Source organism: Monodon monoceros, unplaced genomic scaffold (genome assembly GCF_005190385.1).
Source record: "Monodon monoceros isolate NGI ecotype Baffin Bay Population unplaced genomic scaffold, NGI_Narwhal_1 Super_Scaffold_6, whole genome shotgun sequence".
Taxonomy (NCBI): domain Eukaryota; kingdom Metazoa; phylum Chordata; class Mammalia; order Artiodactyla; family Monodontidae; genus Monodon; species Monodon monoceros.
Window position 1 is genome coordinate 24,285,611 of NW_021703783.1, and position 27,114 is coordinate 24,312,724.

The window sequence follows — 27,114 nt, forward strand, 5'->3', positions numbered from 1 at the left end:
GGAGGTGCTCTCATTCCTAACTGCTTATAGTCACTTCCACTTGCAGTCAATGGGCCAGAAATAGTCACATAGCCCCAACTTCACTGCAAGAGAGGCTGGGAAGTGCAGAGAAGCACATGGATATCTGGTGAGCACTAACTGTCCCTGCTTTGGGCAAATATTTTAATTAGTTATTTATCACTGCAAAATAATATGACCACAAATCTAGTGGCTCAAAACAATCCATATTTATTATCTCACGTGCTGTGGGTCAGGAGTCCAAGCACAGCTTAGCTGGATCCTCTGTTTCAGAGTCTCAGAAGGCTGTAATCCAGGTGTTGGCTGGGATCGGGGTCTAATCTGTGGCTTGATTAGGGGAGGGTCTGTTTTCAAGCTCACATGATTGTTGGCAGAATCCAGTTGCTGGTGAACTGTTTGACTGAGGTCCTCAGTTTCTTGCTGGCTGTTCAACCGAGGCCTCCCTTAGTTCCTTGTCACTTGGGCTTCCCCAGCGTGGCAGCTTCCCTCTTCAAAGTGAGCAAGGGATAGAATCTCTAAAAAGGCTGATGTTGAGATCTTATGTAATGTAATCATGGAATGACATCTTGTCACCTTTACAATATTCTATTGGTTAGAACCATTGCCGGCCCCACCTACATCCAAGGCAGTGGATTATACAAGGGTGGGAGAACCATAAGGTGGGAACAAGTGGAAGCAATCTTGGAGTCTGTTCACCACAGTACTATTATTATGTCCCTATTCATCAGAAAAAGAACTTGGGCCACAGAGTGGTTAAATGATTTGTCTTAAGCCCTCACAAGTAAGGAGAAGAGCTGGAATTCTTGTCCATTTGTTTTTAAAACCCATAATTTTAATCACTATACTCTACTACTGGATTATGAAGAGCTTTCTATTGGTAGAAGAAGGTTGGATTTTATATCCTGTAGATATTGGAAAGTAACGGGATCAGGTTTTTATTTTAGATAGGTCAGTTGACTATCGGATTGGATTTGAGAAGGGAAGACTAACAGCAAGAAGGAATTTAGGAGATTCTTCCAAGAGTTTAGATTAGAGATGATGAGGGCTGAGGGCTTCAGATGGGACAATCATCAAAGGGATGGAGTAGAGGGGACATATCTGAGAACTACTGGGGATGTGGGTAAAATTGGCAGGACTTGTGGATTCAGTGTTGGTGATGAGTCAGAGAGACTACTCAAGGATTAATCCCTGGGTACCTGCAAGCCAGAATCATGATCACCTCTTATCCTCCTCTTGTACCACCCTCGTCCTCATCTACCACACTCCACATGTTTGCCTTATTTCTATTTTTAGGAACCATCAAGCTTATTCCACTTCATAGCCTTTGTACTTCCTGGACGATGCTTTCCCTAAATCTCTCTCCTCTCTTAGGCCTCACCATTCTGAGTTTTACTGTATGCACAGCATAAACCATTATTTGAAAATGTCTTGATATTTTTGTATTTGTTTTCTTTCCTTGTTAGTAATGTAAACCTCTGGAGTAAACTCCAGTGGCCTCATTCATGGTATTCATCTCTGAAAGCCCAGTGTTAAGTGGGCTGACATGTATTGAGGACTCAATGCATGAGACAGAGTAAATGAATGATGGACTAGGAATAAATGGGGAGAAAAGCTCATTGAGACTAGTTAGAAGTCAAATGGTGGGTAAAGTGGGAGGAAGGTGTTAGAGACTTTGGAGAGTAAAATATGGTAGACTGTGAGGGACTACTAGAATTCAAAGTTTCAGAGGGCAAGAGCTGGGAATAAAAATGTCCAAAGTGTGACCATTGGAATGGATAGCTGACATGGAGCAGAGGTGAAGGTCACCAGAGTGTAAGAGACCAAGGGCCTTTGAGGCCAGGCTACTGGCTCAGAGCTCTGTGTTCCAGGCAAAATATTACAGCAGCAGAGGGTCCTGTTCGACTGTGAACATGGTGCTCATGTCTCATGATTGAGAGGAAGACACTTGGACCCGACAGGGAAACAAAGAGGGCAGTGGTTGAGTGGGATGGTAATTGCTCCAAATGGGCAAGGGATTTTTCATTATGGTAGACCTTCCAAGTGCTTTTAACAATAATGCTACAAGGTAGGCTCTGTTGTTATTCCTCTTTACAGGTGAGGAGAGCGAAGGGGGAAGGAATAAAGTAACTTGCCCCCGGTCATAGAGCTGATAAATATTGGGTCCTGGGTTCAGGCCAGGAAACCTGAGTCCAAAGCCAACTTTTCTAAACTGATCTCAGTTCAGAACTCATGACTCTTCACTCCTCAGTCCCAGATTTATTTCAGAGAATCAGAAAATTTTATAGCTTAGAGAGCAAGAAGGCTAATCCACTCCTATAATTCATTCATTCATTTGTTCCCAAATATTTACTTATTTATCTATTTATTTTCATTTTTATTTATTTATTTTGGCTACACTGGGCAGCTTGTGGGATCTTAGTTCCACACCCAGGGATCAAACCCGGGCCCTCGGCAGTGAAAGCGTGGAGTCCTAACCACTGGACCGCCAGAGAGTTTCCCCCAAATACTTATCGGCCTCCTGCTCTGTATCAGGTACTGTTCTTACCATTTTATGTTCATTATCCTTTGAATCCTCTCAGTCACATTATTGTTGAGAAGTATCATTTCCCCCAATTTATAAAGAAGAAAGTATTTCAGCATCTCCGTAGTGCTGGGTATAAAGTGAACCTTTCATCATTTCTAGCTGAATTTACTTGACTTGAACACATTTACAACAAAATTGGTTGCGTTGAAGGATGCTACCAGCACAGGTCCTCAGCCTAAGATATTTGTTCCCTTACCACTTTCTTCTTTAATTCTAAATACTTCTATTTGAGTACCATCTATGAAGAAGCTGCAAAATTTATTCAAATGGAACCAAAAAAATGATGGTTCAGCAGCTTCTGGTCCAAAAAATTTACATTTCTCCACACATCAAATTATAGAGGGACAGATGCCAAACTTTTATAGAATTTTAGTTCAACCAAATTAGTTTCTATTCTCTCTGCTTGCCAAACACAAGGCAGACTCTCTTTACCCCCAGTGAAAATGTATTTGTCACAGGCATCAGCCAGCTCTCTAAAGATTCTCAGAAATCATTGTGAGCTCAGCAACTCCTGTTCCCGGAAAACCCTTTCCAGGTTGATCCTGTGAAAGTACCTCATTATCATCACTCTCTCGAGCCTATATGGTACCTTCTGGGCCACGTATAAGGCACTACGCAGATCACTAAGACACAAGACTTTCAAGGACAGGGACAGGTAACCAAATTCTATCACGTCATTACTAGAGCCCAAGTCCCAGTAGGAACATAATAACTTGGCTATTCCTCGTACAGTTATTCTACATGGGATAGGATTAAAATGACAGCTTAGGTGAGTGTCCCCAGCTTTTCTTTCTGCCAAGTAAATTAGGCTCTGTTTTTGCCACTGCTCATTTCTGTCCCCTCCAACTCCCCCAGAGAAGGATTCACTGATTGGTGCACCGGTCAGGATAATGGGCTGAGAGATAAACACCCCATTCCTATGAAACAGTAGTGAAAGGGAACAGGAACGTGGGACTTTCTTTCCCAGAGGCCCTTGAGAATGGGGAGCTGGCACTATGAAAGTGCCATACATACAGTACAACTTACCTACCATTAAGGAGCGGCAAATTTCCCTGAAAAAAAGCAATATTTAGAAACTGCCCCATTTGCCTTACCAGTGTGTTATTTTATTTCCTATATTTTAGGTTTATATGAGAAAACATGAAGCAACCTGGTCAGTAGCTCAAAGTTTGTTTGCTTTTAAAATAAAAAATTTTTAAAAATTAATGTAGTAGAAATGAACGGTGACTAGAACATTCAGGGTAATTTAATATAATTCAATTCCATTAAATATCATTGCAGTAAAGAGGGATTAAAAGTTCGACAGCTGCAGTCTAAGTATAGCAATTAATGTAGTTGGAACTCAGGAATCTAAAAACAACCCCATTACATTTCACTAAATCAAAGGATCTAAAGAGCAGACATTGAATCATTATTGGATTAACAGAGGATTGTTGATGTTACGCCACTTAAATCGTAGGTCTTAATCCCTACAATAAAGTCAAACATTACAGTGTTTGCAAAGCAGAACAACATCCTGGGACTGGGAGATCCATTTCATCTGCACTTTCCTGCTGTCACATTGACACCTACTCACAGTGGCCCCTGGAATGAGTTAACAGTGCATCTGGCCAGGGATGTCAGAATAATTAGGGGCCAGACTTAGAGGTGGAAAGTGACCACCTAACTGTGATCTGGGAGATTCTGGAAATAGTCTCTAAACCAAAATCATATCCTCTGCCCTCTGACAGGATTATGGGCCTTTGGATCTTAAGGGTTTTCCAGACTTTTCAACATTTCTGTTGCTAAAGAGACTTGGTTCTTTCTTCAAGGCACAAGACTTGCAGTTCTGACTGCTGTCACTAGATGAATGGTGCCTGAACTAAGCATATGATATATGCTGATATATTATAAGCATATAATTGAGTAATGCAATGATTTCATCCTGGACGACCCTGAGGTGTGACGAGGTTAACAATCTAGGTGGCTAATCCTATCCCACCATTTGATTTTAAAAAAAGAAAAAAGACATACTAGCTAAATGCAAGAGCTACTTCATTTAGTAAGACATAAATGAATAACATGATACCTCTTTACATTAAAATTGCAATTTTACTTACCTAGGCTTCCAAAATTAAGGTGAAATTTTCCTTAACACTGTACAGCTCTGAAACTATATTTCAGAACCAAATTTTATGTAACTGTTTTTGTCTGAGGGAGATTTTTTTTTTTTTCCTGGCTGCATTGAGGCTCAGAACCCAATCTCCTCAGGCACCTTTCTACTTCTACTCTTTTTCACAGGCTCAGTGGCAAAGTTCCACTCTGTTCCCTCTTTCTCTGCTCCTTTGATTTCTCTCACCATATTTAATTGAAGAAAATCACCACGAAATCATGATAATCGTGTACCAAATTTGGTCCTGGGAAGACATTTGCCTAAGCATTCCCAACATTCCAGTTAGCCACACCCACTCAATTCCTGCCACACCTATCTGCTCCCAAACTCTCAAAAAAAAAACAGTTGGTGAGATGAGCACAAGTCAGTCACGATGTCTGCCTCAAACCTCAGGCCTAATTTGTCTTTCACATCTTTCTTTGACAGATCGAAAACAGATTTTGAAGAGAATACAATGGCAGTTTTTTTTTTTCTGTTTTAAATACAGTTGTAGAACTTCTGTTAAGGATGTGCTGCCAGCTTAATTCTGAATCTTGCTTCAACTCCTCCTAGAAACCACACAAAGAATTTTTTGAAAAGTCACAAAATTTGTTTACACCGAAGCCAGGAGACAGAGAAAACCTATCCACTCCATTTACATGTAAAGAGCTGCCAAGAACAGCTGAGACCGGTACAATGCCACAGGAATCCAGGTGGGACACATCAAGGGAAGAATGGGAGATACAGGGGGCTTAGTGGAGGGGAATCTCAGAAGTCTCTAGAGAAGTGTTCCCTCAGCAGGGGAATGCTCTACCCTACCAGGGAACTGCTGCAAGTAAGGATTAGACCAAAGAGATTAGAAATGCTGGGAAAGGGTGAGAAAGAAAGGTGTGGAAGGTGCCTGAGGGATCCAAAGTTGGCACATTTCAGAAAGCATCAACAAAATAGACACTCAAAAAGTGTGGGGACCATGTTGGAAAGTGGAAGGCAGATTCTGTCTCCTGGTTGCAGTAATTGGTGAGGGAACATAGGGGAGTGTAGAGCTGGCTGCAGAAGACGCCTTGAACCAGGGTAAGTTCAAGGAGGCAGACAAGTGTGGCTACACAACAGTGTCATTGTTAAAAGGAGACATTCCTCACCATACACAGAGGAGGTAGCGCTCTAAGTTGCTAAGGCAGGAAAGCGACCTTGGCCCTTATTCCTCCTCATCTATCCCTCCACCTCTAACCTCTTACAAAAGCTGCTTCAGGACAATGCAACAACAACAACAAAACTTATAGGGAATGTATAGTAGTCATCCAAAAATCCTGTAAGAAAATACATGGGAAAGAACAGCAAGGTATTTCTATAGACAAAGAAAAGTTTTCAGGAAAAATTGCCATAGAGCAGACAAGAATCATAACCAAACACCGTATCATTAATTAGAAAGAAAAATTAAATGAATCCCAAATATCAAAGCCGAGATAGATAAACTCAAGGAAGAGAGGAACAGACAACAGAAGGTGATGGCAGAACTCAAGAAAGAAAACAAAGAAAAAGTTACAGAAATAACAAAAAAATTGGAAAGGGCACGAGGGAGATTTGACAACAGTAAAGGGCACAGAGGATAGAAATAGGAAAAACAAGAAAAATAAAAGAGAAATAAAGAGACAGAATTAGCAACAAATCACAGCTATAAAAGTGAAGAAGTGAAACAATGCATAGTCTACATGCTTAATTGGAATTCCAAAGAAGAAACCCAAAAGACAGCAACAGAATTAATATTTTAACATATAATTAAAGAAAGTTCAGGGCATACTAAGCAACAGAGAGTTGGCCCAGAACCATCAACATTAAGTCACACTTTGGTGAAATTGTTGTCTAAAGATACAGAACAAAGCACTTTTGGAATCCTTTAAAGATATAGAAAGAATCGTTGCCTTTTGGGAAGCCAGGCAATAGGATGAACTCACTTTTGAGGGCAATAAAAGCAGGAAGGCATCAGACTTCTGTTACAGAAAGATTCAGTATGAAACACAGTGAAGAAACATCTACAGTATGTTCAAGAAAAGAAAGTGAGTCAAGAATTCTAACTCCACCAAGGCTTACTTTAAGTAAAAAGGGGAAAATTTTTATTTTATTTTGAAGTTATCTTTAGGGAATCTGATTAATCAGAGTTCTTTTATACTCCCATCAAAGTTCAATACATTGTCTTACACATGTGTGCATCCATAGCTGTATACATGAGATTAGCTCTGCCTCCTTAGACCAGACGTAAGATCTATCCTAAATTGTGTGTGTGTGAATGTTTTATTTGCTTTTAACTTAAAGGTATTTTGTTGTATATGATCTTCTGAAACTTCAAATCTAATACCCCATGAATGATAAGGGGTACAGTTAGTCCATATACTATTTTATTAGTCAGACAGAAACCACACCAGATATTTGACAAGAGAGATTTGATCTAAAGCACTGGTACCAGGTATAAAGTTGTTTCCCACTGAAAGGGTAAAATGAGAACTCCGAGGTATCACGGAAGTAGAAACTGTAGGAAGGCGCTACCGTCCCCTATAGCTAAGAAAACAAAGGAAGCTAAGGGACAAACTTAGAGAAGGGTCTCCTGGGCCTGAAACAGAGACCTCTGAGGAGGCAGCACTGCTCAGGTGATGCAGGCCTCTCTGAGCCCAGAGGAGGGGCCCCAGGCCTCTGAGGAGGGGTGGCTGCCTCTGCTGAGGTGCTCTTACCGAACTGGTTCTGCCAGTGATGGGAAAACTACAAGCTGGATTCAGCTGCTGCTTCAGGAATGAGCTGCCACTGCTGCTGTGAAGAGGGGTTGCTGGGGGTGAGGCTGCAGGGACACGAAAGGGGAAGCCAACAGGAGGAGGGAGCCCCTTCTTTCTCCCCTGGAACTGAAGCCTCATCTACTGCCCCTTGTTGACAGAGCTTTTAATGGAGACCACTGGGAAAGCAGTGGGCTTTGCAGTCTCTCAGTGTCTATATCACAAGCCTGGTTGTAGACGAGTGAACTTGGAGCTAAGGGACAACACCTTTATACCTGACACAACCACTAACAACAAAAAAGTTCTGCCAAGGAAGCTAAGATTTCTGAGATGTCATGAGAAAAATTGCACGTGTTAGAATAGTTGAAATCTGGTACATTGCTGATTGGCTCATATTGTTGGATTTAGCTGTAGATACTTCATTCTGACTGCTGTATAACATTCCACTATGGGAATATACTGTGATTTATCTATTTTTCTGTTGGAAAGCTTTTGGATTGTTTCCAGGTTTTGCTACTGCAACGATACTATCATGAATATTTTTGCACTTGTCTTCAAATATATTTGTCAAGATTTTCTTTTGGATGGAAACGTGGTTGTGAAATTGCTGGCTCTCAGAGTTTGTAAAAGTTCAATCTTAAACTATTTTACCAAGCCACTCTCCACAGTAGTTGTAACAATTTACATTGTAAGCTGAAATTGACAGATCCTGTTGTAATATATTTTCTCCAGGACTTGGTATTATCAGATAGTTTGAATATGTAAGAGCTCAGGGAATATTATTTGTGTGAACATGGTATCCAGTGGAACAATTACTCTTTCAAAGGAAACTACAAGACACAGTGCAGCCAATGAATAGATGACTGGGGAAACTTTGACAAAGGACTGGTGGTGAGAACTGCATTTTCACATATCTGATCATCTCCATGACATCTTCCTTTGGATGACTAATAGACATCTGAAACAGAACATGTTTAGAGATGAACTCCTGCTATCCCCACCAAATCTGTTATTTTTAGATGTCTTCCCCATCTTAGTTAATGCCAACCTCATCTTTGCAGTTGCTAAGACAACAAAACTTGGAGTCACCTTGAATCTTCATTTTCTCACCTTCCTTATCCAAATTATCAGCAAAACCTTTTGGATCTACCCTCAGAATGAGTCAAGAATTCCATCACTTCTCATGATCTTCACAAGGCTACCACCCTGGTCCAAGCCACCATCATTTTCCATCTGGTTCATGGTGATAGCCTCCTAACCATTCTCTCTGATTTTGTCTTTGTTCTCTTCAGCCTGTTTCTCCATCTAGCAGTTTCAGTGATCCTTTAAATCCTGTGATGGATCCCTGTATAATTTAGAGTTAAATGTGAAAATCCTTATTATCTCAAAGTACATCCTTCCAGTGTCCTACAGGGTCCTGTGTGAGCTGGTCCCCCTTAACGTTCAGCCTCATCTACCACTTCAACCCTTTCTCATTCCATTTCAGCCACATGGCTTTGCTATTTCTCGAATAAGCTGGGCATGCTCCTGCTTAGGGCCTTTGCACTGGTTGTCTACTCCGCCTGGAATACTCTTCTCAGCTGTCTGCACAGCTCAGTCTTTCTTCAAGGCTTATTTAAAGATCACTTCCTCAAGGGCTTCCCTGATTAGAATTGCAAACTGCCCCACTCAATGACATTACCTATTCACTTTTCCTTGAGTTAGTGTTCTTTAAAGCACCTATTACCATGTAATATACAAATATTATATTTCCTCACACCAAAGAAACCATCAGTTACAAGAAACACTATAATGTTATGTTAATTTAATTAATTATGAAATAAATTAAATTAAAAATTACTACATATAAGACTGACATGTTGCTTTTTTTTATTACTTCAGAATTACTTTACACTCACTGAAGGAGCTGTTTTAGACTTATCTACACGTTGGTTTTATTATATATCACTCTTGTGCAAACCAAACAGGAAAATATTAGCAAAATACATCGTTTAATATATTCCTAAAACTTCGTCATATTCAGACGAAGTTAAATATGCCCTGGATCATGTAACTCAGACCCATTGACATGGCATCTCTCCACTCAGCACCATATTTTGTGCCATCAGGAGTTTGGTGTTGCACCATTTTCAGCGTGCTCTGCTGGTGTCTCCAGGATTTTGTCCCAAAATGCTAACTTCACTCTTATCAGTTTTGAGGCATGTGAACAGGCAGTAACAGCTACATCTTGATTGACACCAGGCCAACAGCAGCTGTAAGACAAACAAGTCTCTGAGGTGTGAAAAATGTGTACCTCAAAATAAAGTATGGTATTTTAGTTATTTGTTTATTGCCTATCTCCTTGTATGAGATGGTACACTTAAAAAGGGCAGGAGTTTTCTGTTTTGTTTCCTGCTATAGCCCCGAGGCCTAGGACGATCCCTGGCACTTAGTTGCTAATTTATTCTGCTGTACTAAGAACCATTAAATTAGAATAATGAATCCTGCTTTTTAGGCTCCACAAAACCTCTGTAAGATTATTATGAAGGGACTAATTCTCCTGCCCTGAGTTACGTTTTGTTTTTAAAATTGGCAACAATTTAGGACTCTTTATTTAGACCTCTATGGGGTTCTGATTCTAAATTAGACATTTTCCATTCGTGCCTTTTATAATTTCTAACAAGGTAGGAAAAGCTTTAGTAAAGCTAACGGATGGATGAACGTACTACACTCTGAGATGTTATACCTTTGATAACATTCTTTCTGAGCACACCACAGCTTAAACAAGGGGGTCAAAAACATTTATGAATAGAAACTGTCATTTATCAGAGCTATGATTGATAAAAGGAGAAATATTGCTCAGATGAATCACTGGAAATTTTCTTGTCAGAATGAACCAAACTAAATTCATGTGGTGTGGTGTCTTCTGATTTCATTTCGTCAAATGAGCACATACTCCAAGAGCATCTATTCTACAAAGAAGACAGGGGGACAATTTCTAGCCTTGATTCCTTCACTTGGTGCCTTTAACATCCAGATACATTCAACTGGCATTTATTAAGAACCCACAGGTTCATGATGGATAAGAAACTATGCAGTAAGGGAAACAGCTCAGATAAAACTAGCAGGCCTACAGGGAAGATTATTCCAAATGCATTATTTAAGTCCCCATATCCACTGGGGGGACTGGTTCCAGGAGCCCCCCTTGGATTCTGAAACCTGCATATGCTCAAATCCCTTATATAAAATGACGTAGTGTGCTCGGGCCCTTGGTATCTGCGGTTCCGCATCCGAATCGGAAGAGCTGACTGTACTGAGACCAGCTTCTTCCACAAATGGTACAAAGGACCTAATCAAGTACAAAAGAGAGCTTAATTCTGAACTTAAAATGTAAAAGCTTTCATTTTCTAGTGTAATTACACAATAATTATAGTAATCTCACTTTTATTTTTTAACTAAATTAAGCTTTAAATGGATTTTTTTTGGCAATTATATCATTGCTTTTAACTTGATTTACAGAGTCCACCTAAGATTTGAAACCATGCACATTCTGTTGATTTCTGTTGTATCAGTGAGTAGTTAAGAGAGTGAGCTTCCAAAGGAATAACAACAGTTTGACTTACGACTTTTGAAGATGGTGCCATCGGGCTTCCCTGATGGTGCAGTGGTTGAGAGTCCGCCTGCCGATGCAGGGGACACGGGTTCGTGCCCCGGTCCGGGAAGATCCCACATGCCACGGAGCTACTAAGCCCGTGAGCCACGGCTGCTGAGCCTGCGCGTCCAGAGCCTGTGCTCTGCAACGGGAGAGGCCACAACAGTGAGAGGCCCGCGAACCGCAAAAAAAAAAAAAAAAAAAGGATGTGGCACATATACACAATGGGATATTACTCAGCTATAAAAGGAAACGAAATTGAGTTATTTGTAGTGAGGTGGATGGACCTAGAGTCTGTCATACAGAGTGAAGTATCAGAAAGAGAAAAATAAATACCGTATGCTAACACATATATATGGAATCTAAAAAAAGAAAAAAAATGGTTCTGAAGAACATAGGGGCAGGACAAGAATAAAGATGCAGATGTAGAGAATGGACTTGAGGACATGGGGAGGGGGAAGGGTAAGCTGGGACGAAGTGAGAGAGTGGCATGGACTTATATATACTACCAAATATAAAATAGATAGCTAGTGGGAAGCAGCCACATAGCACAGGGAGATCAGCTTGGTGCTTTATGACTACCTAGAGGGGTGGGATAGGGAGGGTGGGAGGGAGATGCAAGAGGGAGGAGATATGGGGATATATGTATATGTATAGCTGATTCACTTTGTTATAAAGCAGAAACTAACACACCATTGTAAAGCATTTATACTCCAATAAAGATGTTAAAAAAGAAAAAAAAAGAAATTATGTTCAGCCTCTTAATGAGGGAGGGTTTATAAAGTCAACTACAGCCCAAATATAAGGCTGGCCAACTAAGGTGTGGCCTGGGGCACCAACCAATAAGGAGTCTAAAACTCGTTTTTTTCTTCACTTTGGAAATGTGATGCTAGTTAACTCTGGTTTGGCTAGTTACCTGAAATTCAGCTCATTTAAACCCAGATTCAACATTTTACCTAAAAAATCGTCTTTTTCTCCCCATTTCCATCACTATTTCTATTGTTCTCCCAGTCAACTAATCTATACTTTTCTCATCTTCAACAATGTTCTCTCCACAATCATTCATCTTGATTTTTAAAATGTCTTTCTCCTATATGCGTCTTCCCATCAACCATGCTTCCAAAACCAGGGCAGACCCTTACTGGCTCATTCTTAAATTAATAAAGTAACCTCCTCGCTATTGGCTCCTGAGTTTACCCACTTTAGCTCCTCTCGCATATAATTGCCTGATAATATTGCTGGTCACTCACAAGGGTGTAAAGTCACCACCTTTAGGAAAAGCATAATCAATACTCTCTTGGATAAGGCATAAGGTCACCTTAGTCCAGAATTTAAGCATGCTACAATTTGTCCCCAGATTACTTTCCCAAACCAATTCCATTCTATTCTTTAACAAGGACACATTCTTGGCTGACTACCTAAGAAGCATCTGACGTATATTTTTAAAAATACCCATTTTCAGGCCTCACCCAAAATCTAAAAGCCTCATGAGTGATTCCAGTGTTTGGAATCCACCATCTTATAGCACACAGTTCTTAATCCCATATTCGTAAATAAGATTGTTTTCCCCCGAGTTCTGCATTATCCTTCCTTTTTCTCTCTGCCTTGATATGTGTCTGTCCTTCAATGACCAGGTCAAGCCTGGCTTGCTTCCTAATCTTCTCCCAATCATCCAAGCCATAAAAATCTCTTTCAGCTTTTGACTCCTATAGTACATATTCTATCACTCATTTGTCACATATACATTATACATAGCTTTCTTTTCTTTTTTAAAAGCTCTTTTTCTTCTCCTTCTTTCTTTTTCCTCTTCTTTTTTCTTTACTTCCCCCTCCTTCTACGTTTTAATAAATGAAACATATGATGCAGGGAGGTTTCCTGTGTAACCTCTTGGTTTATGGTTTACATGTGTCTTTTCTTGGGTTTCCAGCCACTGCATTAGATTAGAGATTAGGTCCCTTCCTCTCTCTCATATCCTTTGTGGTATACTGCACAGAGTGGGTGCTCAATAATATGTCGAAAATATTTCACAATGAGATAATTTTGTGGGATACAATTGAGACAATAGAAAAGAAAGGTTGTAATATGAAAGACACAGACCAAGACAAGCAAACGAAAGGATCATGGAGGAAACAGATAGTTCAGGGAGAAAAAAATAGATTTAAAACATCTATCATGTCCTCAGAGAGATAGGAATAGATATTGCATCCATGAAACAAGAGGAGACAATATAAAGGGATTATCAAACAACCAAGAAAACTTTGGATGTTAAAAACATGCTGGCAAAAATTGAAACTTCAGTGTAATACTGGAAGATAAATTTGAGGAAAATCCTCCAGAAATGACAACAACAACATGAAGATAAAGACATGGATTATACATATGAAAAACAAAATATAGTGGTAAGGGTAAGTACATAGTCAAATTCAGAATATTCCAATGCTGTAACATGGTGGACTCTTAGTCACTTAACTCTACTATAAAGGTTAAACGACTAAAGTATTGAAAATAACTATAGTCCCAACAATTTGTTAATGGATACACAATATAAAAAGATGTAAATTGAGCAATCAGGCAAGAAAAAGAAGTAAAAGTTATTGAAATCATAAAAGAAAAGTAAAATTGTCTCTGTTTGCAGATGGCATAATATTATATATAAAAATCCTAAAGACTCCACTAAAAAACTGTTAGAACTAACAAATTCAGTAAAGTTGCAGGATATAAAGTTAACATACAAAAACTGGTTGCATTTCTTTTTTTTTTTTAATTTTTGGCCTCACTTCTTGGCATGCAGGATCTTAGTTCCCCAACCAGGGATCAAACCCGTGCCCCCTGAAGTGGAAGCACAGAGGCTTAACCACTGGACTACCAGGGAAGTCCCTGGAGGTTCATTGTGAGGCAGATTAGTTTTTTCGTTTGTTTGTTTTTTTGGGTTTTAAAAAACATTTTTATTGGAGTATAATTGCTTTACAATGGTGTGTTAGTTTCTGCTTTATAACAAAATGAATCAGTTATACATATACATATATCCCCATATCTCTTCCCTCTTGCATCTCCCTCCCACCCTCCCTATCCCACCCTTCTACATGGTCACAAAGCACCGAGCTGATCTCCCTGTGCTATGCGACTGCTTCCCACTAGCTATCCATTTTACATTTGGTAGTGTATATATGTCCATATATACACTACCACTCTCTCACTTTTTCCCAGCTTACCCTTCCCCCTCCCTGTGTCCTCAAGTCCATTCTCTAGTAGGTCTGCGTCTGTATTCTCGTCTTGGCCCTAGGTTCTTCATGTCCCTTTTTTTTTTTTTTTTTTAGATTCCATATATAAGTGTTACCATATGGTATTTGTTTTTCTCTTTCTGACTTACTTCACTCTGTATGACAGACTCTAGGTCCACCCACCTCACTACAAATACCTCAATTTCGTTTCTTTTTATGGCTGAGTAGTATTGCATTGTATATATGTGCCACATCTTCTTTATCCATTCATCTGTCAATGGACACTTAGGTTGCATCCATGCCCTAGCTATTGTAAATAGAGCTGCAATGAACATTGTGGTACATGACTCTTTTTGAATTATGGTTTTCTCAGGGTATATGTCCAGTATTGGGATTGCTAGGTTGTATGGTAGTTCTATTTGTAGTTTTTTAAGGAACCTTCATACTGTACTCCATAGTGGCTGTATCAATTTACATTCCCACCAGCATTGGATGAGTGTTCCCTTTTCTCCACACCCTGTCCAGCATTTATTGTTTCTAGATTTTTTGATGATGGCCATTCTGACTGGTGTGAGGTGATACCTCATTGTAGTTTTGATTTGCATTTCTCTAATGATTAATGATGTTGAGCATTCTTTCATGTATTTGTTGGCAGTCTGTATATCTTCTTTGGAGAAATGTCTATTTGGGTCTTCTGCCCAGTTTTTGATTGGGTTGTTTGTTTTTTTGATATGGAGCTGCATGAGCTGCTTGTAAATTTTGGAGATTAGTCCTCTATCGGTTGCTTCATTTGAAAATATTTTCTCCCATTCTGAGGGTTGTCCCTTCGTCTTGTTTATGGTTTCTTTGCTGTGCAAAAGCTTTTAAGTTTCATTAGATCCCATTTGTTTATTTTTGTTTTTATTTCCATCTCTCTAGGAGGTGGGTCAAAAAGGATCTTGCTGTGATTTATGTCATAGAGTGCGCTACCTAGGTTTTCCTCTAAGAGTTTGATAGTGCCTGGCCTTACATTTAGGTCTTTAATCCATTTTGAGTTTATTTTTGTGTATGGTGTTAGGGAGTGTTAGAATTTCATTCTTTTACATGTAGCTGTCCAGTTTTCCCAGCACCATTTATTGAAGAGGCGTCTTTTCTCCATTGTATATTCTTGCCTCCTTTATCAAAGATAATTGACCATATGTGCATGGGTTTATCTCTGGGCTTTCTATCCTGTTCCATTGATCTATATTTCTGTTTTTGTGCCAGTACCATACTGTCTTTATTACTGTATCTTTGTAGTAGAGTCTGAAGTCTGGGAGCCTGATCCTCCAGCTCCGTTTTTCTTTCTCAAGATTGCTTTGGCTATTCTGGGTCTTTTGTGTTTCCATACAAATTGTAAAATTTTTTGTTGTAGTTCTGTGAAAAATGCCAGTGGTCATTTGATGGGGATTGCATTGAATCTGTAGATTGCTTTGGGTAGTAGAGTCATTATCACAATGTTGCTTCTTCCAATCCAAGAACATGGTATATATCTTCATCTATTTGTATCATCTTTAATTTCTTTCATCAGTGTCTTATAATTTTCTGCATACAGGTCTTTTGTCTCCTTAGGTAGGTTTATTCCTAGGTATTTCATTCTTTTTGTTGCAATGGTAAATGGGAGTGTTTTCTTAATTTCACTTTCAGATTTTTCATCATTAGTGTATAGGAATGCAAGAGATTTCTGTGCATTAATTTTGTATCCTGCTACTTTACCAAATTCACTGAGCTCTAGTAGTTTTCTGGTAGCATCTTCAGGATTTTCTATGTATAGTATCATGTCATTTTCAAACAGTGACAGCTTTACTTCTTCTATTCCGATTTGAATTCCTCTTATTTCTTTTGCTTCTCTGCTTGCTGTGGCTAAAACTTCCAAAACTATGTTGAATAATAGTGGTGAGAATGAGCAACCTTGTCTTGCTCCTGATCTTAGAGGAAATGGTGTCAGTTTTTCACCATTGAGGACGATGTTGGCTGTGGGTTTGTCATATATAGCCTTTATTATGTTGAGGTAAGTTTCTTCTATGCCTACTATCTGGAGGGTTTTTATCATAAATGTGTGTTGAATTTTGTCAAAAGCTTTCTCTGCATCTATTGAGATGATCATATGGTTTTCCTCCTTCAGTTTGTTAATATGGTGTATCACATTGATTAATTTGCATATGTTGAAGAATCCTTGCATTTCTGAGATAAACCTCACTTGATCATAGTGTATGATCCTTTTAATGTGCTGTTGGATTCTGTTTGCTAGTATTTTGTTGAGGATATTTGCATCTATGTTCATCAGTGATATTGGCCTGTAGTTTTCTTTCTTTGTGACATCTTTGTCTGCTTTGGTATCAGGGTGATGGTGGCCTCACCCTGGTGATGGTATGAGTTTTGGAGTCTTACCTCCTGTGCTATATTTTGGAAGAGTTTGAGAAGGATAGGTGTTATCTCTTCTCTAAATGTTTGATAGAATTCGCCTGTGAAGCCATCTGGTCCTGGGCTTTTGTTTGTTGGAAGATTTTTAATCACAGTTTCAATTTCAGTGCTTGTGATTGGTCTGTTCATATTTTCTATTTCTTACTGGTTCAGTCTCGGAAGGTTGTGCATTTCTAAGAATTTGTCCATTTCTTCCAGGTTGTCCATTTTATTGGCATACAGTTGCTTGTAATTTCTCATGATCCATTGTATTTCTGCAGTGTCAGTTGTTACTTCCCCTTTTTCATTTCTAATTCTATTGATTTGAGTCTTCTCCCTTTTTTTCATGATTAGTCTGTCTAATGGTTTATCAATTTTGTTTACCTTCTCAAAGAACCACCTTTTAGTTTTATTGATCTTTGCTATCATTTCCTTCATTTCTTTTTCATTTATTTCTGATCTGATCTTCGTGATTTCTTTCCTTCTAACTTTGGGGTATTTTTGTTCTTCATTGTCTAATTGCTTTCAGGTGTAAAGTTACGTTGTTTATTTGAGATGTTTGTTGTTTCTTAAGGTAGGATTTTATTGCTGTAAACTTCCCTCTTAGAACTGCTTTTTTTTTGCATCCCATAGGTTTTGGGTCATCGTGTTTTCTTTGTCATTTGTTTCTAGGTATTTTTTCATTTCCTCTTTGATTTATTCAGTGATCTCTTGTTTATTAAGTAGTGTATTGTTTAGCCTCCATGTGTTTGTATTTTTTACAGATTTTTTCCTGTAATTGATATCTAGTCTCATAGCGTTGTGGTCAGAAAAGATACTTGATACAATTTCAATTTTCTTAAATTTACCAAGGCTTGACTTGTGACCCAAGATATAATCTATCCTGGAAAATGTTCCATGAGCACTCGAGAAGAAAGTGTATTCTGTTGTTTTTGGATGGAATGTCCTATAAATATCAATTAAGTCCATGTTGTTTAATGTATCATTTAAAGCTTGTGTTTCCTTATTTATTTTCATTTTGTATGATCTGTCCATTGGTGAAAGTGAGGTGTTAAAGTCCCCTACTATGAATGTGTTACTGTCGATTTCCCCCTTTATGGCTGTTAGTATTTGCCTTATGTATTGAGGTGCTCCTATGTTGGTTGTATAAATATTTACAATTGTTATATCTTCTTCTTGGATTGATCACTTGATCATTATGGAGTGTCCTTCTTTGTCTCTTGTAATTGTCTTTGTTTTAAAGTCTGTTTTTCTTATATGAGAATTGCTATTCCAGCTGTCTTTTGATTTCCATTTGCATGGTATATCTTTTGCCATCCCCTCACTTTTATTCTGTATGTGTCTCTAGGTCTGAAGTGGGTCTCTTGTAGACAGCATATATATGGGTCTTGTCTTTGTATCCATTCATCCAGGCTATGTCTTTTGGTTGGAGCATTTAATCCATTTACATTTAAGGTAATTATTGATATGTATGTTTCTGTTACCATTTTCTTAATTGTTTTGGGGTTTGTATTGTAGGTATTTTCCTTCTCTTGTGTTTCCTGCCTAGAGAAGTTCCTTTAGCATTTGTTGTAAAGCTGGCTTGTTTGTGCTGAATTATCATAGCTTTTGCTTCTCTGTAACAATTTTAATTTCTCTGTCAAATCTGAATGAGCTCCTGCTGGATAGAGTAATCTTTGTTGTAGTTTTTTCCCTTTCATCACTTTAAACATGTTCTGCCACTCCCTTCTGGCTCGCAGAGTTTCTGCTGTAAGATCAGCTATTAACCTTATGGGGATTCCCTTGTATGTTATTTGTTGTTTTTCCCTTGCTGCTTTTCATATTTTTTCTTTGTATTGAATTTTTGATAGTTTGATTAATATGTGCCTTGGCATGTTTCTCCTTGGATTTATCCTGTATGGGACTCTCTGTGCTTCCTGGATTTGATTAACTATTTCCTTTCCCATATTAGGGAAGTTTTCAACTATAATCTCTTCTAATATTTTCTCTAGAAAAAGAAAGGAAAAAGTCCCTTTCTTTTTCTCTTCTTCTGGGAACCCTATAATTCTTACATTTAATATTGTCCCAGAGGTCTCTGAGGCTGTCCTCAATTCTTTTCATTCTTTTTTCTTGATTCTGCTCTACAGTAGTTATTTCCACTATTTTTCTTCCAGGTCACCTATCCATTCTTTTGCCTCAGTTATTCTGCTATTGATCCCTTCTAGAGTATTTTTAATTTCATTTATTGTGGTGTTCATGATTGTTTATTTGCTCTTTAGTTCTTCTAGGTCCTTGTTAAATGTTTCTTGTATTTTCTCCATTCTCTTTCCAAGATTTTGGATCATATTTACTATCATTATCCTGAATTCTTTTTCAGGTAGACTTCTGATTTCCTCTTCATTTCTTAGGTCTGGTGGATTTTTACCTTGCTCCTTCATCTGCTGTGTGTTTCTTTGTCTTCTCATTTTGCTTAACTTACTCTGTTTGGGGTCTCCTTCTTGTAGGCTTCATGTTTGTAGTCTCCATTGTTTTTGGTGTCTGTCCCCAGTGGCTATGTTGGTTCAGTGGGTTGTGTAGCCTTCTTGGTGGAGGGGACTCTTGCCTGTGTTCTGGTGGATGAGGCTGAATCTTTTATTTCTGGTGGGCAGGTCCACCTCTGGTAGTGTGTTTTGGGGTGTCTGTGACCTTATGATTGCAGGCAGCCTCTCTGCTAATTGGTGGTGTTGTGTTCCTGTCTTGTCAGTTGTTTGGCATAGGGTGTCCAGCACTGTAGCTTGCTGGTCATTGAGTAGAGCTGGGTCTTGGCATTGAGATGGAGATCTCTGGGAGATTTTCACCATTTGCTATTACCTGGAGCTGGGAGGTCTCTGGTGGACCAATGTCCTATATTTGTCTCTCCCACCTCAGAGGCACAGCCTTGATGCCTGGCTGGATAACCAAGAGCCTGTCATCCACATGGCTCAGAATAAAAGGGAGAAGAAAAGAAAGAAAGAAAGAAAAAAATTTTTTTTAATTTATTAAACTAAAAAATAATTATTAAAATTTTTTTAAGTAATTAAAAAAAAAGTTAGAAAGAACAACCAAAGCAAAAAACAATTCCACTAATGATAACAGGTGCTGAAAACTATACTAAAAACCAAACCAAACCAAACCAAACCAAAAAAAATGTGCAGACAGAATCCTAGGACAAATGGCAAAAGCAAAGCTATACAGACAAAATCACACACAGAAGCATACGTATACACACTCACAAAAGGGAAAAACGGAAAAAAAAGATATATATTGTTGCTCCTGAAGTCCGCCTCCTTAATTTGGGATGATTCGTTGTCTATTCAGGTATTCCACAGATGCAGGGTACATCAAGTTGACTGTGGCGATTTAATCCGCTGCTCCTGAGGCTGCTGGGAGAGATTTCCCTTTCTGTTCTTTGTTCTCACAGCTCCTGTGATTCATTTTGGGATTTGTCCCTGCCTCTGCCTGTAGGTTGCCTAAGGGCATCTGTTCTTCACTCAGACAGGACGGGGTTAAAGGAGAAGATGCTTCAGGGGCTCTGGCTCACTCAGGCCGGGGGGAGGGAGGGTTATGGAGTTCGGGGCGAGCCTGTGACGACGGAGGCCAGCATGACGTTGCAGCAGCCTGAGGCATGCCGTGTGTTCTCCTGGGGAAGTTATCCCTGGATCACGGGACCCTTGCAGTGGTGGGCTGCAGGCATCCGAGAGGCGAGGTGTGGATAGTGGCCTGTGCTCGCACACAGGCTTCTTGGTGGTGGCAGCAGCAGCCTTAGCATCTCATGCCTCTCTCTGGAGTCCTTGCTGGTAGTCGTGGTTCGCTCACGTCTCTGGAGCTCCTTTAACCAGCGCGCTTAATCCCGTCTCCTCGCGCACCAGGAAACAAAGAGGCAAGGAAAGGTCTCTTGCCTCTTCGGCAGTTCCAGCCTTTTTCCCGGACTCCCTCCCGTCTAGCTGTGGTGCACTAGCCCCCTTCAGGCTGTGTTCATGCAGCCAACCACAGTCCTCTCCCTGGGGTCCGACCTAAGCCGGAGCCTCTGCTCCCAGCCCCCACCCATCTCTGTGGGTGAGCAGACAAGCCTCTCGGGCTGGTGAATGCTGGTCGGCACTGACCCTCTGTGCGGGAATCTCTCTGCTTTGCCCTCTGCACCCCTGTTGCTGGGCTCTTCTCCATGGCTCTGAAGCTTCCCCCCTCTGCCACCCACAGTCTCTGCCCATGAAGGGGCTTCCTAAGTGTGTGGAAACCTTTCCTCCTTCACAGCTCCCTCCCACTGGTGCAGGTCCCATCCTTATTCTTTTGGTTCTGTTTTTTCTTTTATCTTTTGCCCTACCCAGGTATGTGGGGAGTTTCTTGCCTTTTGGGAAGTCTGAGGTCTTCTGCCAGCGTTCAGTAGGTGTTCTGTAGGAGTTGTTCCACATGTAGATGTATTTCTGATGTATTTCTGGGGAGGAAGGTGATCTCCATGTCTTACTCTTCCACCATCTTGAAGCTCCTCCCCTGACTGCATTTCTATTCACTAAGAATGAACTCTCAGAAAAAAAGTAAAGAAAACAATCCATGCATCAAAAACAATAAAATACTTTTGAATAAATTTGATCAAGGAGATGAAAGAGTCATATAATGAAAACTATGACATTATGACAGAAACTGAAGAAGACACAAATAAATGGAAAAATATCCCATGTTCATGGATCAGAAGAGTTGGCATTATTAAAATGTTCCTACTACCTAAAGCCATCTATAAACTCAATGCAATCACTGAAAAATTTCAATGGCATTTTTCACAGAAATAGGAAACACAATCCAAAATTTGTATGGAAATGCAAAAGACCCTGAATGGTGAAAGCAATCTTGATAAACAAGAACAAAACTGGAGGCACCCTACTTCCTGACTTCAAACTATATCATGAAGCTATAGTAATCAAATCAGCATAGTAGTGGCATTGAAACCATAGATTAATGGAACAGAACCGAGAGCCCAGATACAGGCCCACACAAATATGGGCAACTAATGTTTGACAAGGGAGCCAAGAATATTCAATGGGGAAATGATAGTCTCATTAATCAATGGTGCTGGGAAAACTGGATACACACATGCAAAAGAATGAAACTGGACCCCTATTTACACCACTCACAAAAATTATTTCGAAATGGATTAGAGACTGAAATATAAGACCTGAAACTGTAAAAATCCTAGAAGAAAATATAGTGGGAAATCTCCTTAACATTCGTCTTGGCAGTGACTTTTGGGATATGACACCATAAGCACAAGCAACAAAAGCAAAAATCAACAACTGGGACTACATCAAACTAAAAACTTCTACACAAGAACAACAAAACACCAAAAAACAATTAACAAAAATGCAACATATGGAATGGGAGAAAATATTTGCAAAGCATATATCTGGTAAAGGGTTAATATGCAAAATATACAGGGAATTCATATAACTCAATAGAAAAAAGTAATTTGATTAAAAAATGGGCAAAAAATCTGAATAGACATTTTTCCAAAGACCAAAAAGTACATGAAAACGTGCTCAATATCACTAATTATCAGGGAAATACAAATCAAAATCACAACGTGCTATCACCCACACCTGTTAAAATGGTTATTATCAAAAAGACAACAAGTGTTGGCAAGGATGTAGAGAAAAGGAAACCCTTGTGCGTTGGTGGGAATGTAAGTTCGTGTATCTACTAATGGAGAACATTAAAGATTCCTTGGAAAATTAGAAATAAATCCATATGAATATGATCCAACAATCCCACTTCTGGATATATATCCAATGGAAATGAAATCACTATCTGGAAGAGATATCTGTACCCCATGTTCATTGCAGTGCTACTTACAATAGTCTAGACATGGAAACAGCCTAAGTGTTCACTCACTCATGGATAAATGGATGAAGGAAATGTGTAATATACCTGTGAAATGGAATATTATTTAGCCATGAAAAGAAGGAAATCCTGCCATTTGCAACAACATGGATAAACCTTGAGGGAATTATGCTAAGTGAAATAAGTGAGACAGAGAAAGACAAATACTGTGCGATCTCACTTATATGTGGAATCTAAAAAACACTGAGCCTGTAGAAACAGAGAGTAGGTTGGTGGTTGTCAGGGGTCAGGGGGTGGGGGAAATGAGATGAGGTTGGTGAAAGGGTACAAAAACTTCCATTTATAAGATGAATAAGTTCTAGGGGTCTAATGTATAGCATGGTGACTATAGTTAACAGTACTGTATTATATACTTGAAAGTTGCTAAGAGAGAAGATCTTAAATGTTCTCACCACTACTACAACAACAAAATGGTAATCATGTGAGGTGAAGGATGTGTTAACTACCCTTACTCTGATAATCACTTGCAATATATATGTGTATCAAATCATTATGTTGTACATTTTAAAGATATGCAATGTCATATGTCAATTATATTTCAATAAAGCTGGGAAAAAAGACATGGAATATATATATATGTATTCTATATATATATAAAGCATACATTTTTATGTATCTTCTATATAAAATATATACCTAGAAATGTTCACTTTATATTCTCTCTCCCAGAAAACTGCATAAGTGACTTTAATGTCATGTCCTTTTCAGGTATCACATCTGAGGATAGGTACATGATGTCTACGTTTTCCTTATTGGTGATGTAATTTGATCACCTATCAGCGTTGCTGGATGTCTCCAATATATAATTACTTTTTTTTTCTCTTGTAACTAATGAGACATCTGTGGAGAGACACTTTAATACTATACAAATATTACACTCATTATCAAAAATTTCCCCCTGGGTTTACCATTCATTGCTGATCCTTGCCTGACCCAAGCTTTACAATGACATTTGTAAAATGATTTTTGAGCTCTAGCACTCTCTCCACATTCACCATCGACACATGGTATTCTAAGGCGAGCAAGGGTTTGCCATCTCTTCCTCATCCTCCTCTGCCTCTTTCTTCTCTCCTATGCTCCTCTCATCAGTATGAACGCATGAATTTTAATTTTTTAACAGTTTATAACTCATTGCTGTACCTAATTATTTTGCTGTTCAAATTGTACCATATTTGGTCAGCAAGAGTCTCTTCAAAATGGACCCCTTATACTCACAACATTTCCCATCAATTTATTGAATATTTCTTTACTCTGTGGTATAACAGAATATTCCCTATCTTATACTTAAACTTTTCCAGTCTGGAATCAGCCACCTTTACAAGGAGCCCTGAGAAATAATGGGGTTAAGAGATTAAGAGCTGAGAAAAACACTCTTGAATTTGGTGATGGTGAAAACTTCCAAGAAAAGAGTTTTAATAGAGGTTTGGAGTGAGAGTCAAATTTCACAGGAATAAATAATGAGCAGGTGATTTTTTCTCAGGTGACTGGTAAAGGCAATAAGAGCTATCAGCTCCAAAGAGAAAAATTTTGGAGGAAGGGGTTCCACAAGAAGTCTTATGGAGAAGGAATCCAAGCTAAGCCTACAGAATTGGAAGAATTTAGATCAGTGCCTCCCAGACCACGCAGATTATTGTTGGACGTCACTCTTCCCAGCCCTCAAAAGGGTTCATTCTAGTATTCCCCATTCTTGTATTTGTAACTTCTTTCCCCAACAGTGAAGAAGGTATATTCTCTATTGTCAAGGTGTAGTCTGATAAATCCAAAAGATTTGTCCTATTAAGTTTTTAAGAAGTTTTATATCTATACTTATTTTTTATCCACTTGCCAAATGATGTTTTCAAGTCTCCTATTATTAGTGTGTGCATTCTGCATCTTTTCTTTTATATTCATTCAACATCTGAGTGGTTACTATAATTCAGTCCAGCAGTGAGTGGTATTACATACAGCTTAATCAACTTTATGTGAAGCATTTGTCTCACATAGTCTTGCCAACCCAAAAGAGGAAGATCAAAATAAAAAGTCCTTCTACCCACTCTACTCTAATGCCATATAAAGGAATAACAATAATGCACTTGTCTGTGTTTGGAAAAATGAAGTAGACTATAACAACTGATTGTCCAAATAACTAACATTTCCTCTTGAAGGCAAAAATTCTCCACATATTTCTGAAAATTATTCATCTAAAATTTATAACAAAAAAGATTTAAAACCAAATTAAATTTCTATTCATTGAGACAATTTTTCTGGTTCTTTTGATTCCTTGTCCATTTGAACTTCTTTTTCATAAAGGTAAGCATTAATTAGTACTCTTTACTTTTCAATTAAATCATTTCACCGTTTTACCACATGGGCTTTCTGATCATTTTAGATTATATAATGCTTTAGTAGGTGAATACAAAATATGCAAGGCAATTTCCTTATTGTTAGATCTTTTTGCTGCTGTAACAATGAACAATGTATATATGAGCATCTTCATATATAAAATTTGGAAAAAAATCATCACTTTACACTAAAACTCCCTGAATGAAGACTAATATATTAGAGGTTGATTGTATTAGAAATTAAGAAATGCTACAAAGTTAATGAGATAAAAGTCCAACTCAAGAAGTTAGGAGGACAATAGAATTAACTCAAAAGAAATGAGAAATGAAGGTAAGAACATAAATTAATAAAACAGGAAAAAATTACACAATCGGATCAAATAAAATATACTTTTTTGAATCAAGATTAAGGCAGACTAATGTCTTCTGCCAAAATAATTTTGAAAACACAAAGAAGGTCCAAAGAAACAGTATCAGGAACAAAATCAGAGACATAACTATAGGTATAGTTTATAGTATAATATTTTTGTTGTAGAATTATACTATTTTCCCTTCAACATAACATGTTGGAGGAGAAACATTTATGATTTTAAAAGCACTTTTAAAACCTCAGATGAGAAAAAAATATTCTAGTGATACCTGTAATAAACCTAAAATAAGTTTAAACGTTTTCATAAAGAATTAGTGGTGGGGCTTCCCTGGTGGCGCAGTGGTTGAGAGTCCGCCTGCCAATGCAGGGAACACGTGTTCATGCCCCGGTCCGGGAAGATCCCACATGCCGCGGAGCGGCTGGGCCCGTGAGCCATGGCCGCTGAGCCTGTGCGTCCAGAGCCTGTGCTCCGCAACGGGAGAGGCCACAACAGTGAGAGGCCTGTGTACTGCAAAAAAAAAAAAGAATTAGTGGTACCAAGTTCTTTGATATTTCTTAGGGGCAAAGACATCCATTTATGACTTTGTAGTTTCCTTCTGATATATTGAGATAATGGAAAAGCTTCTGTTAAGAGTGGAATTTAGTTTGCATCTTAACAGGGCTCTAATAATATAATCCTGGCTCAATTAATATCATCCCCTTTCTCCACATCATCCCAAAGGTTCTACAAAGACTACAGACACCTTACTTCTGGTGCTGGAGAACTGCATGCACTTCCTCTTGATAGCATTTCCCAAATGTCTTATCCCTGGAGGATCTGCCATTTTTGAAATATCTTACTCCATAAAGAGTAGAGGCTCAAGCCTCCATAGCCCTGTAAGCTTTTGCATTTTTGGACACAAATTACTCAGAAATGGAATTCCATGTTCCATTTGCAAGGGCAGAGCAATGTCTGATGGTAAACCAGAAACTAAATCAAGCATAAATCATGCTAAAAGATTTTGTTTTTATTCCTCCTTCATCCTTTATCTTTTCTTGCATTTTATATACTCTGCTATGGAAATGTAAATCTCTTGGCACCAGGGTTATGGGAACATGTTCCAAAATATACCATCCTGAGCTCAGTATGAGAAGAAATCTTCATTGCTTCTGCTCTTGCCCATGTCAGAATTAGGCCTTCTATCTCTTTGTCTCATGGGATTGGGTACCGGAACTGCTATGTCTGACCCTTTTCTTGAATTTCCTCCAACTGTTTTTTTTCTTCCTAGGCATTCCAGTTTGGCAAGATTTTTCTTTAGTAATTTGCCGTCTGAAACCGGTGGTAAGATTTTCTCATAATGAGCCCTTGTAGACGCCCAGTCCCCCTGTGAGATAAGAGGAAGAGAACAGCTATATCCTGATCCCTCAGACTGCTCTCAGAATGGAATGGGGTGAACCAAGAAAGCACTGTCTGTATGAGTTATGTTATCCTGGCCAGTTTATGTCTTGAAAAACTCATTGTCAGTTTTAAGTTCCTGACCAGCTGGAGAATGTGAAGGAAAAGAGTTGTACCACAAGGTTCAATAGCAGAGGAGCAGATTTTTATTCTGCTTTCTAAAGGTATGAGGACATCAGTTGAACCTTCTGGAAGTAACAGCTGGACTAAAATTTCATAGTGTTCTCATCAGCTAGAGTCTTGGCTAGAGACTCAAATTATTGGAAGGAAGGAAGGAAGGATGGAAGGAAGGAAGGAAGGAAGGATGGAAGGAAGGAAGGATGGAAGGAAGGAAGGA